General features: G+C 39.0%; 1 protein-coding gene across 3 annotated transcripts in view; it reads right to left on the bottom strand.

Moving 5' to 3' along the window:
* birc2 (baculoviral IAP repeat containing 2) overlaps positions 1 to 17,404 on the bottom strand; it is a 45,965-nt gene that overhangs the window by 20,493 nt on the left and 8,068 nt on the right. The gene's annotated exons all lie outside the window — the stretch shown is intronic.

Consider the following 17,404-nt stretch of genomic DNA (forward strand, 5'->3'; position numbering starts at 1 on the left):
TTTGTATGATTCTGGAAAGCTCTGGAAGTTTCTCTTGGCATTGCATTATTTGACTGGCTAACTCTTATCTGTAAATTTGAATGGAATTTTTCTTATCTTAATAGAATAAAGGGCAGCCCCACATTGGGTGACATCATCTTCTTTGTTTCTCTCTGAATAGACCTCTATCACTCTCGGTTTCCCAACTCTCTTGATTCTATTAAAACTTAATAAAATGATCATGAAGCAACAAGTTTTGGGCCTCTTTCCTGACCTCTGAAAAAGTGTTGGATTAAAACATCATAATCCAATATTTAAATCCGTGATATACATTAAATGTAAAGGCAAAACCCACATAAGAAAGCAATCTCCAGAAGATAAGTACTGAATAAGATAATAGTATTGATGAATTATATGGCCTGTGAAGAGAGTTTTAGATTTCTCAGGTATTGTACTCATCTTCAACATGGAGTTAGTGAAATTAATAACAGCACCTATGATAACTTTCCAAGATTACTTAATGTTCAGGATTACTTAATAACTAGTAAACTCCAGCCAATGTCTGAATGTGATATGCAACTCAAAAACAGAGGAATTAAATTACATTTAATCTTTTTGGCCCACTCAAGATCATATCTGTGACTCAATTCCAGACTCTGACAGCAACCTGCCATTTCCCTTTAAATCTTCGCTAAGTAAATATTTATTCAGTGCTCTTAGATTTTGTCAGACTCCCAAACCAAAAGAAATACTTTTCATCCCCTGATCACCATGAAAACATCAAATTAGTCTTTAATTACTGGACAGCCTTTGTACATAAAAAATGAACTCTATTATCAACCTGAACCCACATGCTTGCACATTAACCACATATAACTTTAATTGTATAATGACACCTTTTAAATCGAAGCAAGAGGTGGAGAGTGAAGAAGTAAAGGCATCTCAGAGAGAAGCCATATTTTTTAACTGATCGGAGAAAAGAGGCTAGACTGCGCAGGCGTGTGATGTTGTGCGCCAAAAGTTTAAAAAAGACCACCATATACAGTGGCCATTATCAGACGGGACTGAGTCAGAGTGGGACAGCTTTGGCTCAAGAGGCTTTGGCGTGAACAGGCAGAGGTGAGGGTAGGTTCTGGTAAGTTTTGTTTTGTTTGTTTAGAGTAGAGAGAATGCCAGGCAGGATGTTGGAATGCTCCTCTTGCAGGATGTGGGAAGTCAGGGAGACCTTCGGTGTTCCTGACAACGACACCAGCAAGAAGTGCATCCAGCTGCAGCTCCTAACAAACTGCATTAGGAAACTGGAGCAGGAGCTGGATGACCTCTGGATCATTCGGGCGAATGAGGTGTTTATAGATAGTAGCTACAGGGAGGCAGTTACACCAAAGGAGCAGCGCACAGGTAATTGGGTTACCGTCAGGCGAGGGAAGGGGAAAGGGCAGGCAGAGCAGGGCTCCCCTGTAGCCATTCCCCTCAACAAGTATACCGATTTGGATACTCTTGGGGGGGGGGGGGGGGGGGGGGGGGGAAATGACTTACCTAGGACAAGCTGCGGAAGCCAGATCTCTGGCACTGAGTCTGGTTCTGCAGTGCAGAAGGGAGGGGGGAAGAAGAGGAGAGCGGTAGTGATAGGGGACTCAATAGTTAGAGGTACAGACAGGAGATTCTGTGGTCACGACAGAGACTCCCGGATGGTTTGTTGCCTCCTGGGTGCCAGGCTAAGGGATGTCTCTGATCATGTGCACAGCATTCTGAAATGGGAGGGTGAGCAGCCAGATGTCATGGTACACATCGGTATCAATGACGTAGGAAGAAAGAGTGAGGAGGCCCTGAAGAGTGAGTATAGAGAGCTTGGTAGGAAGATAAAAAGCAGGACCTCGAGGGTGGTAATCTCAGGACTGCTACTGTGCCACGTGCCAGTGAGGGTAAGAATCGGATGCTCTGGAGGATGAACACGTGGCTGAGGAACTGGTGTAGGGGGCAGGGTTTCAGATTTCAGGATCATTGGGACCTCTTCTGGGGCAGGTGGGAGCTGTACAAGAGAGACGGGTTACACCCAAACTACAGGGGGACCAATATCCTTTCAGGGAGGCTTGTTAGTGCTATTGGGGAAGGGGGGGGGATGGGAACCACAGTAGATAGTGGAGCGGGGGTGAAAATAAATGATGTTAAAGTTTCATGCAAAGTCACAAATAGAAGGGTTGTGTGTGGTGGTAATTATCTTCTGAGGTGTGTCTATTTCAATGCCAGGAGTATTGTGGGGAAGGCTGACGAGCTGAGGGTGTGGATTGACACGTGGAATTATGACATTGTAGCCATTAGTGAAACTTGCCAACAGGAAGGGCAGGACTGGCAGCTTAATGTTCCAGGGTTCCAATGTTTCAGATGTGATAGACGCAGAGGGATGAAGGGTGGGGGGGTGGTGGCATTGTTAGTCAGGGAAAATGTTACAGCAGTGCTCAGGCAGGACAGATTAGAGGGCTTGTCTACCAAGACCATATGGGTGGAGCTGAGAAACAGGAAAGGTATGACCACATAAATGGGGTTGTATTACAGACCCTCCAATAGTTAGCGAGAATTGGAGGAGCAAATCTGCAGAGAGATAGCAGACAACTGCAGGAAACTTGAAGTTGTGATAGTAGGGGATTTTAATTTTCCACATATTGATTGGGACTCCCATACTTTTAAAGGTCTAGACGGGTTAGAGTTTGTAAAATGTGTTCAGGAAAGTTTTATAGATCAATATATAGAGGTACCGACTAGAGAGGATGCAATATTAGATCTCCTATTAGGAAAGGAGTTAGGACAGGTGACAGAAGTGTGTGTAGGGGAACACTTTAGTTCCAGTGATCACAACATTAGTTTCAACTTGATCATAGATAAAGATAGATCTGGTCTTCCGGTTGAGGTTCTAAACTGGGAAAAGGGCAAATTTGAAGAAATGAGAAAGGACCTAAAAAACGTGGATTGGGACAGGTTGTTTGCTGGCAAGGATGTCGTTGGTAAGTGGGAGGCCTTCAAAGGAGAAATTTTGAGCGTGCAGAGTTTGTATGTCCCTGTCAGGATTAAAGGCAAAGTGAGTAAGAATAAGGAACCTTGGTTCTCGAGGGATATTGGAACTCTGATAAAGAAGAGTGAGATGTATGTGTAGGAAACAGGAAGCAAATAAGGTACTTGAGGAGTATAAAAAGTGCAAAAAAAACTTAATAAAGAAATCAGGAGGGCTAAAAGAAGACATGAGGTAGTTTTGGCAGTCACGGTGAAGGATAATCCAAAGAGCTTCTACAGGTATATTAATAGCAAAAGGATAGTAAGGGATAAAATTGGCCCTCTTGAAGATCAGTGGTCAGCTATGTATGGAACCAAAAGAAATGGGGGAGATCTTAAATGTTTTTTTTGCATCTGTATTTAATAAGGAAACTGGCATGGAGTCAATGGAAATAAGGCAAACAAGTAGTGAGGTCATGGAACCTATACAGATTGAAGAGGAGAAGGTGCTTGCTATCTTGAGGCAAATCAGAGTAGATAATTCCCCAAGACCTGACAGGGTGTTCCCTCGGACCTTGAAGGAGACTAGTTTTGAAATTGCAGGGGCCCTGGCAGATATATTTAAAATGTCGGTATCCACGCGTGAGGTGGCGGTGGATTGGAGGATAGCTCATGTTGTTCCATTGTTTTAAAAAGGTTCTAAAAGTAATCCAGGAAATTATAGGCCGGTAAATTTGACGTCAGTAGTACGTAAATTATTGGAAGGAGTACTAAGAGATAGGAGCCACAAGTATTTAGACAGACAGGGACTTATTAGGGAGAGTCAACACAGCTTTGTGTGTGGTAAGTCATGTTTAACAAATCTATTAGAGTTTTTTCAGGAGGTTACAAGGAAAGTGGATGAAGGGAAGGCAGTGGATGTTATCTACATGGACTTCAGTAAGGCCTTTGACAAGTCCAGCATGGGAGGTTAGTTAGGAAGATTCAGTCACTAGGTATACATGGTAAGGTAGTAAATTGGATTAGACATTGGCTCAAAGGGAGAAGTCAGAGAGTGGTAGTGGAGAATTGCTTCTCTGAGTGGAGGCCTGTGACTAGTGGTGTGCCACAGGGATCAGTGCTGGGTCCATTGTTATTTGTCATCTATATCAATGATCTGGATGATAATGTGGTAAACTGGATCAGCAAATTTGCTGATGACACAAAGATTGGTGGTGTAGTGGACAGTGAAGAAGGTTTTCAAAGCTTGCAGAGGGATCTGGACTAGCTGGAAAAATGGGCTGAAAAATGGCAGATGGAGTTTAATACAGACAAGTGTGAAGTATTGCACTTTGGAAGGACAAACCAAGGTAGAACATACAAGGTAAATGGTAGGGCACTGAGGAGTGCAGTAGAACAGAGTGATCTAGGAATACAGATACAAAATTCCCTAAAAGTGGCGTCACAGGTAGATAGGGTAGTAAAGAGAGCTTTTGGTACATTGGCCTTTATAAATCAAAGTATTGAGTACAAGAGTTGGAATGTTATGGTGAGGTTGTATAAGGCATTGGTGAGGTTGTATAAGGCATTGGTGAGGCCAAATTTGGAGTATTGTGTGCAGTTTTGGTCACCAAATTACAGGAAGGATATTAATAAGGTTGAAAGAGTGCAGAGAAGGTTTACAGGGATGTTGCTGGGACTTGAGAAACTGAGTTACCGGGAAAGGTTGAACAGGTTAGGACTTTATTCCTTGGATCGTAGAAGGATGAGAGGAGACTTGATAGAGGTATATAAAATTATGATGGGTATAGATAGAGTGAATGCAAGCAGGCTTTTTCCACTGAGGGTAGGAGAGAGAAAAAAAACAGAGGACGTGGGTTAAGGGTGAAGGGGGAAAAGTTTAAAGGGAACATTGGGGGGGGGGCTTCTTCACACAGAGAGTGGTGGGAGTGTGGAATGAGCTGCCAGATGAAGTGGTAAATGCAGGCTCACTTTTAACATTTAAGAAAAACTTGGACAGGTACATGGATGAGAGGTGTATGGAGGGATATGGGCCAGGTGCAGGTCTGTGGGACTAGGCAGAAAAATGGTTCGGCACAACCAAGAAGGGCCAAAAGGCCTGTTTCTATGCTGTAATGTTCTATGGTTCTACACAGAACTACATATAAATTTCATGCAAATATTGCAGATCAGTGCCTACTGTGTAATAAATAAGACAAATTCATCTACACAAATTTGATTTGGCACTAGTGTAAATATCAAGGTTGACTCACATACGCATAAAGCAGTGCTGCTAATTTTTAAAAAAAGTGCTTGGATAACTCTACAGTCAGTCAGTATCCGTGGAAGCAGTCATTGCTTCAGGATGGTAATACTTGGATCCAGATAGTAAAAGGAAAGTGGTAGAACAAAGGGAGCATTGAAAAACCTTAATGGACTGCTTATCAGAAAATTAAGCTACTAAGCTTCTGTAGGTAGTTGTTAATGGTAGTGGGCTTGTGAACGATAATGAAAAAAATGGAAATACCGTAAAAAAAACTAAGCAAACTAAGCAGCATCAGCGGAAAACACTTAATATTTTAAATGAAACCCTGCATCAGATCTGAGAAAGAGAAATTATTAGTCAGTCTGGATAGCAATGTGTTGTGGGTTAAACAGAGGGAATTTCTGACAGACTGAACATGAGGTAGATGGGATGTGGTATCAGGGTTATGTAATATGTGACTTATGTGAGGATTGAAACTCCTTAGCCTAACAAGTGAATCTGCTGCTCAGCCAAATCAATTCATCTCATCACAAACTCCTTTTGTTCAACACAACTCTACTCCATTTCCCTTCTTCTTTCATCTCTTTCCCAGTTCTGTCAAAGGGTCTTAGACTGAAAATAATAACTGTTTCTCTTTCCACAAATGCTGCCTGACTTGCAAATAACTTTCTTCCTCCATTATCTGTTTGTAGCTCAGATTTGCAGCAACTGCAATTTTTGGTTTTCATCTCCTTATGAAGAAGGTAACCTGTTCCCTGTGTTCCTTTCTCACTCTCGTCAGTCCACCCAGGTTCTCTCTCTCTTTGTTCACTTTTTCCATCTGTCCCCTTCCAGCTTGTCATCTAGTCACTACTCTCCCCCATCTGGTTCCCTCTGCCCATCACCCACACACTTATCTATCTTGGTTTCCTCTCAGCTGAATCATGTTTCCATTCCCCTCCTTCATCTGATTCCACTTATTTACCTGTTTCAACCTCAACAGCCCCATCCCAACTCTATTTACCCCTCATTTTCTCCTACCAATCTGACTATCCATTTCCCTCCACATATGCTTCTTGAACAGTTGTGTTTCTCTAACCTTTGTTTGGGTTTGATTTATACTGACTCATATGGTGAGCTGACACAGGTGTTCTGAACTTTTGGGATTAGATGTGGGATTATTATGGGGATATTGCAGTGAAAACCAAAAAGTACCAATTAGTATGATAAAGCAGGATGCAAAATATTTTCAAAGCTGTGAGTCCAATTGTCATGTTCTGTAATTTCTCTTGTCTGGTGGCCAACTATATTGAGTTTAGCAGGTGGCATGACAGAAAATCTATGGCAGGAAGACCAGAACCTGTAATACTAAGCAAATAACTGTATCTAGATCACACACAGAATACTGTGAACAGTTTTGGTCCTTTAAAATGTTATTTTACTGGAATCAGAGGGACTATTCCATGATAAAAGGTTAAATGATTGAGACTCTGCTCTTCAGTCTGCAGAAGAACAAAATGCAACTTAATTGTAAAAAATTTTGGCTGTCATGGTAGTGTAGCAGTTAGCATGATGCTATTACAGCTTGGAGTGTCAGAGTTTGGAGTTCAATCCCGGTGTCCTCTACAAGGAGTTTGTATTTCTTCCTGTAGAATGTGTGGTTTTTCTCTGAGTTTCCTCCCATACAAAAGATGTAATGGACAGTCAGTTAATTGGTCATGGTAAATTGTCCTGTGATCAGGCTAGGGTTAAATCAGGGTACTGCTGGGCAGTGTAGCTCAAAGGACCAGTACAGCCTATTCTGCAATGTATCTGTAAGTAAAAAATAAATACATTTCTTAAAAGTCTAGATAGAATTGTAGGTTTTCACAAATAAAATAAAGTGAGGTATTTTATGTTTAATGAAACCCATAACATATTTTATTGAAATCCATAACCTAAACACAAAAGCACGCTAAAAGTCTGTACGTAACATCATCATCACGTCAGACCAGCCTCTTAAAGCAAAATCCAACTCAATGTCGGTGGTTGCGAATTGTGTACATTTCTCCAACTACGTTACCGACATAGGCCCCCCCCCCCCCCCATCAGATTTCACTAAAACCGGCAATGTGAGCCTGTGTGGCGCTCGGATGAGCTGCCTCACTCAGGTCCTGTGTTCCGTGGATGGAGGAATCGCTGGTGCCTTTGGCTAATCCAGAGGTGCAGGGACACACTCATGGTCAAACTGTGACGCCAGAAGCCTGGCAACAGAATACTCCAAAACTTGGTGGGCTGATTTAAGGCGATCTACCAAAATACATTCAGGCTTTCCCCTCTTATCTATGATAAGAGTTTTCACCCCATTCCAAAATGTGGAACACATTATTGTAAGGGGACCTAAGAGGATGTCAGTGTGCATCATGGCAGATGAAAACAAACGAGGTGGAATGTAGGTCAACAGGAACCCAAGAGTGCTGTACACCACAATGGGAGGTAGAAGTTGGTGAACTGAATTTACTGAGAACACGAGGAAATCTGCAGATGCTGAAAATTCAAGCAACATACACAAAATAAGTGTGAGGTTATCCACTTTGGGAGTAAGAATAGGAAGGCAGATTATTATCTGAACGGTGTTAAGTTAGGTAAGGGAGAAATACAAAGAGATCTAGGAGTCCTTGTTCATCAGTCACTGAAGGTGAATGAGCAAGTGCAGCAGGCAGTGAAGAAGGCTAATGGAATGTTAGCCTTTATTACAAAGGGAATTGAGTACAAGAGCAAGGAAATCCTCTTGCATTTGTAGAGAGCCCTGGTGAGACCACACCTGGAGTATTGTGTACAGTTTTGGTCTCCAGGGTTAAGGAAGGACATCCTGGCTGTAGAGGAAGTGCAGCGTAGATCCACGAGGTTAATTCCTGGGATGTCCGGACTGTCTTACGCAGAGAGGTTAGAGAGACTGGGCTTGTACACGCTGGAATTAAGGAGATTGAGAGGGGATCTGATTGAAACATATAAGATTATTAAGGGATTGGACAAGATAGAGGCAGGAAATATGTTCCAGATGCTGGGAGAGTCCAGTACCAGAGGGCATGGTTTGAGAATAAGGGGTAGGTCATTTAGGACAGAGTTAAGGAAAAACTTCTTCTCCCAGAGTGTTGTGGGGGTCTGGAATGCACTGCCTCGGAAGGTAGTGGAGGCCAATTCTCTGGATGCTTTCAAGAAGGAGCTAGATAGGTATCTTATGGATAGGGGAATCAAGGGATATGGGGACAAGGCAGGAACTGGGTATTGATAGTAGATGATCAGCCATGATCTCAAAATGGCGGTGCAGGCTCGAAGGGCCGAATGGTCTACTTCTGCACCTATTGTCTATTGTCCATTAAAATGCTGATGGAACACTGAGAATTTACCAGGCAGTCATGGTATCAGGGATCAAATCACTTGGCATTCACAATAGCTGCCCATATATGAACTCTGTCACAGACATCTAAAGGTCCTCTTTTGGAGCCATTTTGAGTCCCAGCAGGACTCAAAGGGGGCGATCATTACAAAACTCATCGGTCAGGGAAGCCGTCAGAGAAACTTTTAAGAAGCAGTGAAATGGCTCACATAGGCCATTGGACTGCGAATAATATGCTGTGGTGTGATGTAACCTAATGCCAGGGTTCTGGGCCATCACAGCCCAGGGGTCTGAAATGAATTGAAGATCTCAGTCAGAGGAAACATCAGACAGAGTGCCAAACTGAGCAACCCAGATCTGTTAAATGCCCGAGCCACATCTGCAGCTGTCATCAATGCTAGAGGGACAACCTCTGGTCACCTAGTGATATGGTCCACCATGGTAAGGTGGTGGGGGGTGGAAGGACTGACAAGGTCCACATTGATATGGTCAAATCATCAAATGCCCTAGTCACATCAGCTGACCAGTCAAGCAGTTGATTAGGTTATTGCCTTTAAGCACACTATACAGGGGGAGCACAGGTTCAGCAACTTGTGGAAGAAGCTGTGATCGAAATTGACCATATCTACAAACTCCTGTAGTTTTTTTTTGTAGTTTTGTAGGGCAGTGGGAAATCCATAATGACAGCTACTTTTGATAGGAGAGGGGTTTGCATCTTCTGCAGGGATGTGAAGGCCAAGAAAGTCAATGGTTGACAACCTAAACTGGTATTTAGCAGGGTTAATAATCTACCCGTGTTGGCTTAGGAGCTTGAAAAGTGTGCAGAGATGAGATACATGTTCAGATTTGGACGCACCAGTGACATGCATGTCATCCGGGTAAACAAAAAGAAAATCTAAGCTTTTTAATACAGAGTAGATCAGCCGTAGGAAAGTCTGTGCTGCATTTTTCAGTCCAAACAGCATGCGTAGAAACTCAGAAAGGTCAAATGGAGTTATCACAGCTCTTTTGGAAATGTCCTCTGAGCACACAGACACCTGATGGTAGCCCCAAACTAGATCGACTTTGGAAAAAATTAACTTCTGGCTAAACGTGCCAGGAAGTCTTGGATGTGTGGGATCAGGTAACGATCGGGGTGATGGCCTCATTAAGGAATCGACAATCACCACATGGGCGGCAACCACACTGACTTGGACACACAAGAAACCTGCGGGTCTCAAGATGGCGCTTATGGAGTGAAGCGGTTTTAGGCTTTGCTCCAAACCTTTTACTCTTTTTTAACCTACAAACACCCCCTAATGATCTTTTTATACCTATTCTAAAGGGGTTTAAACATATGAAATTTTTTTTTTAACTGTTTGAATCACTTTCAACTCGCTGAAATGTCTAAAGCAAAGGAATCGAAACAGACGAAAGAACCGGTAACTTTAGAAGCAATTGCGAATCTTATGGACGACAGACTTGGAAAACTGGAGAGTAAATTAACCGCAAAGCTTTCTACGTTTGATGAAATTTTAAAGTCATTTGATGTAAAACTTCAAGCACTTACACTGGAATCACAAAAACAACAAGCAAGTATTTTAGTTCTTGAAGAAGCCGCTCGCCAGAGACCGTATAATTGAAACTTTGCAACAACAGCAAACTTCGACTTCTCAACAGATGGATCGTTATAAATCTAAAATCACTGATCTTGAAAACCGCTCTCGAAGACAAAATCTTCGGCTAATTGGGATTCCGGAAAAATTTGAGAATGGCGATCTTACTGTTTTCTTTTCCAAATTTTTAATGGATGTCTTTGGCTCAGAAGTACTGGATTCCCCTCTAATAATCGACCGTGCACATCGCATTTCTCGTTTTCATTCAGATTCAAGTTTGAAACCACGACAAGTTATTCTCCGGATCCATTACCCTCATACCAAAGAACGTTTGATTCGGGCTGCATGGAAAACGGGTATGATCAGCTTTCAGGATTTGAAATTCCGTATTCTGGAAGATTACAGTCCCGAAGTCTTAAGGGCAAGAATGGCTTTTAAATCGGTTATGTCGGAAGTTCATCAGAAAGGCTACAAGCAAGCGCTGTTATTTCCAGCTCATCTGAGAGTTTCTCTCGAAGACGGAACTTATCGGTTGTTCAAATCTCCAGCGGATGCTCAAAGATTTCTGGAAGAATAACATTTTACCAGGTTGACTAATGTAATAATTAGTCTATAGATTTGGATCTTTTATAAAATTATAAAATGATGTGTTTTTACTATGTATGGCTTACATGTATTTTTTATACATGGTAAAAGTTCGTTTTTGTTTATTCTGAGTTTGTTATTTTTTCATATTATTAATCTGTTAATTTTGATAGTAATTTACTAGGGTTTTCTTCTAAGTTCGTATATACTTTTTTATATTTTTAACATTTAAATATTAAGATTTTTTAAAAAAATAAAATGTTGTTTCTTCTTCCCGAAAGGCTTTAGTGCTTGGAACGTCACATCCATTTTGATGTGTTTGAGTAAGTTTTAAACTTTCTTTTAAAACACTAATTCAGTATTATTCATCTATGGGTTTTATCACTTTAATTTTTATCTTTAGAAGTCCTTTTGTTTTATATAGATAATACTAACTTTATATTTTAATTTTTGTCGTACCAACCCTTTCTTATAATATGGGTGGTTTGTATCTTTTATTCAACTTTTTTTTGTTTGAGTTGCCGTCTTGAGACAAGGGGGTAATTTTAGTGTTAGATTGTCTGCTTACCTCTTTTTGGCTTTTTTCCTGGGGTTTTGAGGGTGGAGGGAGAGGGATTTTTCTTCTTTCTTTTCTTTTTGCTTGCTTTATGCTTAGTTTTACTTCATGGGCTCATATGAAACTACAAAAATGGTTGCAGTGTCGTGACTTCCGGTTCCTCCTTGAACTTACTTCCCTCTTCCGGATTCATGAGTTCATCTTCTCTTTAGCCTTATGTGTTAATTGTAATAAATATTGTCAATATGGATAGGGTTATTAATTTTGTTTCTTGGAATACTAATGGTTTAAATCATCCGATTAAACGGAAAAAAATATTCAAAGTATTCCTTAGAATGAATGCTAATGTTATCTTTGTACAAGAGACTCATGTAAGGAAGGTGGATAGTCAATGCTTTTTTAGGTTTTGGAAAGGTCAACAGTATCACTCGAATTCTCAAGCCAAAGTAAGAGGCGTTTCCATTTTTATAGATTCTTCAACCTCCTTTATACTTCATGAAACAATTTCAGACCCACAAGGTAGATTTTTGATTATTACTGGTTTACTTTTTAATCAAAAAGTTGTTTTAGTTAATGTTTATGCTCCAAATACTGATTGTCCTGAATTTTTTAAGTGTCTATTTACATCCTTTCCTAATTTGAATCAGTACAGACTGATAATGGGTGGGGATTTTAACTGTTGTTTAAACCCTTCAATGGATAGATCTAAGCCCATACAAGTTCTTCCGAATAAATCGGCCTCTCTTATCAATTCCTTTATGACTGATTCAGCAATTTGCGAAATTTGGCGTTTTCTACACCCCAATGACAAAGAGTTTTCATACTTTTCTCATGTTTATCATAATTATTCAAGAATTGATTACTTTTTCATTGATCAATGTTTACTTACAGATGTTATCGATTGTAAATATGACTCTATTACCATTTCTGATCATGCACCTTTGAAGTTATCTATTAAGATAATGGATTCATCTATTAATGCTAAATCCTGGAGGTTCAACTCTATTTTATTGCAGGACAGACTTTGTTAATTTTATTAAACAACAAATTGATTTGTTTTTCTCAACAAATTCTACAGCAGAGATCTCTAGTGGAATTTTATGGGACACTTTTAAAGCATTTATTCGTGGACAGATTATTTCATACTCTGCTGGAGTTAGGAAATGAACTAATTCTAAAATACTAACATTGGTAGATAAAATCAAAGCAATTGATAAGATTTATTCAATGACCCCCAGCAAAGAACTTTATAAAGAAAGAGTGGAACTTCAAATGGAGCATAGTTTGTTATTATCCTCTTTGATTGAAAATCAGTTAATTAAGTCTAGAACCCAGTTTTATGTATATGGAGATAAGTCTGGTAAATTATTGGCTAACCAATTGAAAACTGCTTCGGTTAAACGACAGATTACTAGGATTCGTAAACAAGATGGCACTCTGACGATCGACCATAAAGAGATAAATAAAGCCTTTCAAGATTTTTATAATTCCTTATATCAATCAGAATTTGCCAAGGATTCTTCTATAATAGATGAATTTTTAAGGAAATTGAATATTCCAAAATTAACAGTAGAGGATAGTGTATTCTTAGATACACCTATCACGGAAATTGAAATAAAAAAGGCTATTTTTTCAATGAATTCCGGTAAAGCTTCTGGTCCAGATGGTTACTCTGCAGAATTTAAAAAATCTTTTTCCTCTATACTTTCTCCTTGGCTTTGTAAAATTTTTAAAGATGCGTTAATTATAGGCAAATTGCCATAATCTTTTTATGAAGCTTCTATTTCTTTAATTCTTAAAAAAGATAAAGACCCTATTGAATGTGCATCCTATCGGCCTATATCCTTGTTGAATATGGATTTTAAGATTTTTAGTAAAATTTTGGCTACTAGATTAGAAAATATACTACCTCGAATCATTTCTGAAGATCAGACTGGATTTATTAAAAATCGCTATTCATCTTTTAACATTAGAAAATTAATTAATATTATCTATACTCCTTCATCCAAAATACCAGAATGTGTCATTTCTTTAGATGCTGAAAAAGCATTTGATAGAGTTGAATGGCCATATTTATTTAATACGATGCAGCATTTTAATTTTAGTTCAAAATTTATATCATGGATTAAATTAATATACTATAAACCCTTGGCTTCCGTTTTTACCAATAATCAAAGGTCTCCTTTTTTTCAGTTATTCCGTGGTACAAGGCAAGGATGTCCTTTAAGTCCTTTACTATTTGACATTGCTTTGGAACCTTTGGCTATAGCCATTCGTGAATCACCTAATATTTTAGGTATTACTCGTGGGGAGGGGACGTATAAGTTATCATTGTATGCTGATGATTTGTTACTATACATATCCGACCCTGAAAGATCTATTCCTGCTATCTTGTCCTTGCTGGCTCAGTTTAGTAACTTTTCTGGTTATAAATTGAATTTTAATAAGAGTGAATTATTTCCATTAAATATGCAAGTTCCAATTTATAAACATTTACCATTTAAAGTTGTTACAGATTATTTTACTTATTTAGGTATTAAAATTACTAAAAAACATAAAGATTTATTTAAAGTTAACTTTTTACCCTTAATTGACCAAATTAAGCAACTTGCTATCAGGTGGTCTCTGTTATCTTTGTCATTGGTTGGTAGAATTAATGCTATTAAGATGATGGTATTACCCAAATTCTTATATTTATTTCAAGCATTACCAATTTTTATTCCTAAATCTTTTTTTGATATTATTGACTCCAAAATATCTTCTTATCTGTGGCAGAATAAAAATCCTAGACTAGGTAAAAAATATTTACAGAAGCCTAAGAACGAAGGCGGTTTGGCTTTGCCAAACTTGAGATTTTACTATTGAGATATACGATATTTAATATTTTGGACACAAGAATTGACTACAGCTGCTTGCCCACAATGGGTAAATTTGGAATGTAAATCTGTACAAGACTTCTCATTGTTTTCAATCTTAGGATTTTCACTTCCTTTTTCTTTCTCTAATTTGAATAAACAAATAACTAATCCTATAGTCAAATATACATTGCGAATTTGGTTTCAATTTCGTAAATTTTTTGGTTTGAATAAGTTTATTTTATCATGCCCTATAATATCTAACTATTCTTTTCGGCCCTCTCTTATGGATCAAACTTTTCTTTTATGGAAAACAAGAGGTATAACATGTTTTCGTGATCTATGTTTGGATAATAGCGTTATGTCCTTTGAACAGCTACCTAATAAATATGATTTACCTAAAACCCATTTTTTTTTTAATTTTTTTTTAGGTATTTGCAAGTTAGAAATTTTTTGTACAATGAGTTACAGTCCTTTCCGAAACTAGGTCCATTGGACATTACGGAAAGAATTTTAGCTCTGAACCCTTGTCAAAAGGGTTTAGTAGCTGCTATTTATAATATGATCATGAAAATACAGCCAGAAATATCAGAAAAAAATTAAGAAAGAATGGGAAGAAGAACTTCATTGTCTTATATCCACTGAGCAGTGGGAGAAAATTTTACTATTAGTTAATTCGTCCTCTATTTGTGCTAAACATACCCTAATACAATTTAAGGTTGTACATAGAGCTCATATGTCTAAGGATAAACTTGCTCGCTTTTACTCTCATGTTAATCCAACCTGTGACAGATGTCACTCTGATGTTGCTTCATTGACCCATATGTTTTGGTCTTGCCCTTGTTTGCAAAACTACTGGAAAGATATTTTCAGTATTATTTCAAGAGTTTTGAATATCAATCTCCAACCACATCCTTTTACTGCAATTTTTGGTTTACCAATGGTGGATAATAGTCGTTTATCCTCTTCATCTCGACGAATGATTGCATTTGTTACATTAATGGCTAGAAGATCTATTTTATTGAATTGGAAATAAATTAATCCCCCAACTATATTTCAGTGGTTTTCTCAAACTATCTCTTGTTTGAGCTTAGAAAAAATTACAAGTGTGGTTTTTGATCCTTCAGTTAAATTTGAAGAAACTTGGAGACCATTTATTCAACATTTTCATATGAGTTAAATTGTCTTTTCCTAAATCTCACTTTTATTGTCCTGAATTGTGTGGATGGAGGTTCGGAGTTATCGGCACTACTGTATGTATTTAACATTATGCAATGGCCCATGTTGGTTAGCGTTTTTTTCCCCTTTTTTGGGGGGTTCTCTTTTTTTTCTTTTTTGTCTCTTTTGTTCATAAATACCATGAGTTTGGGAGGCTATATATATTGATTATTATATATTTGAATGTCTACTTAAAATATTAATTATGTACTCTCAAACACTTTGTATTCATGTTTCATTTATGTTTGTTTAAAAAATTAATAAAAAGATTTTAAAAGAAAAGAAAAAAAGAAACCTGCACTGAGCAGAGGTCTAGCCAATTTAGCCAGGATGAAGTTCCATGTGAAATGTTACCTACTGAAGCAGAGTGTCACCAGTGTGTTCCGTAAGCCTGGAGCTTGCTGCCGTTGGCAATCTCCAGCGAGGTTTTGTCACACTTTGCCTTCTCATCAATATACGATGCTGGCAGCACACTCAGTTGAGCACCCAAGTCACACAGGAAGCGTTGCCCTGAAAGGGTGTCCGTAATGAACAGTAGAAGACCCTGGCAGCTGGAACACATGGTGTTCACAGACCTCTGATGTCCCACTGCGCTGGCACTGTCAAAGCTAAAAGGTGGTTGGCACTTCCTAGCATTCGTACCAAAGACAGCGTGCTGACCAGACTTATTGAGGTAGAGAAAAAAGGAATGATGCACTGCTGCCTAGCTGACTGTAGTTTAGGTCTAGCTGCCCCTCAAAACTTAGTTGTTGGACAAAAATGGCAAATGTAAGAGAGGTTACTATGAAGCCAAGTCACTCTGAGTGAGCTGCAGAAGTAGAGGCTGCAATTGGAGATGAAGTTCATAGTTCCACAATTTAAGGCCTTGCACAAAAAGGGAATCTATGAAAGAGTGGCAAAGCAGCAGCCCTGGCTATATATTAAAAATAAACATTCCCTGGCCTGTAAAGAACTTGCAAAGTGTCACTCATAAGATACTGTAAAGACGTGGTAGAAGGCCCTGTGGTTTGATGAGACTGAAGTAGAATTTTTTGACGTTAGCAGTGTGGTATAAATCTAATACTGCACATCAGCGATGGAATATCATCCCTACTGTAAAGTACAGTGGAAAATTGTGTTTTGGGAATGCTTTTTAGCAGCAGGAACTGGAAATCTGGACAGGATTGATGAGAAGATGAATGCTGCTAAGTACAGAGAGATCCTGGATAAAACAGTCTCTGCCAGAAAGCTAAAACTGGAGAGGAAGTTCACCTTTCACCAGGACAACCACCCAAAGCACTCTACCAAATTGCCACTCTGCCCAAAAACCATAGGGCAGTTTCAAATGGAGAAAATTGATGTTCTTGAGTGACCCAGAGTCCAGAGTCCTGATCTTAACCCGATCAAAAATCTCTGGCAAGTCCTCAAGATTGCTCTCCACCGCCACTCCCCAACTAACCTTGCACAGCTTAAGCAATCTTGCAAGGAGGAATGGACATATTTTGCTCCATCACCATGTGCAAAGCTAATAGAGACTTATCCAAAAAGACTGCTTGCTGTAATAGTTGCAAGAGGTGGTTCAACCAAGTACTGAACAAAGGGGGGTGAATACTTTTGAACTGCTGACATTTCAGCTTTTGAATTTTTAGTTTTTCATGCTTAACAATTTTCCCTGTTCTTTGGGGCTCTACTGTGTAAAAAGGATTTACAATGAAAAGTTCTCAGTTAAATTGATCAAAATTCTTGGTTGTAATACTCATTTATGTGAAGAAAAGGTTGGGGCTGAATACTTTTACGAGACATCGTATTAGGTATTACTCTACATCCCATTGTTCTATTAAGGCTATCCAATCCACATTATAGTAAATAGCACAGATAAAAATACAAGATAATTAAAGATTCTGTTAATATACAGACTTCATATACAGAATGATTCAATATACAGTCAGCCCTCCTTATCCACGGGGGATTGGTTCCAGGACCCCCTGTGGATACCAAAAAACTTGAATGCTCAAGTCCCTTATTTAACCTGTCTCAGTGTGGGTGGAC

Source organism: Hemitrygon akajei, chromosome 4, assembly GCF_048418815.1.
Source record: "Hemitrygon akajei chromosome 4, sHemAka1.3, whole genome shotgun sequence".
Taxonomy (NCBI): Eukaryota; Metazoa; Chordata; class Chondrichthyes; order Myliobatiformes; family Dasyatidae; genus Hemitrygon; species Hemitrygon akajei.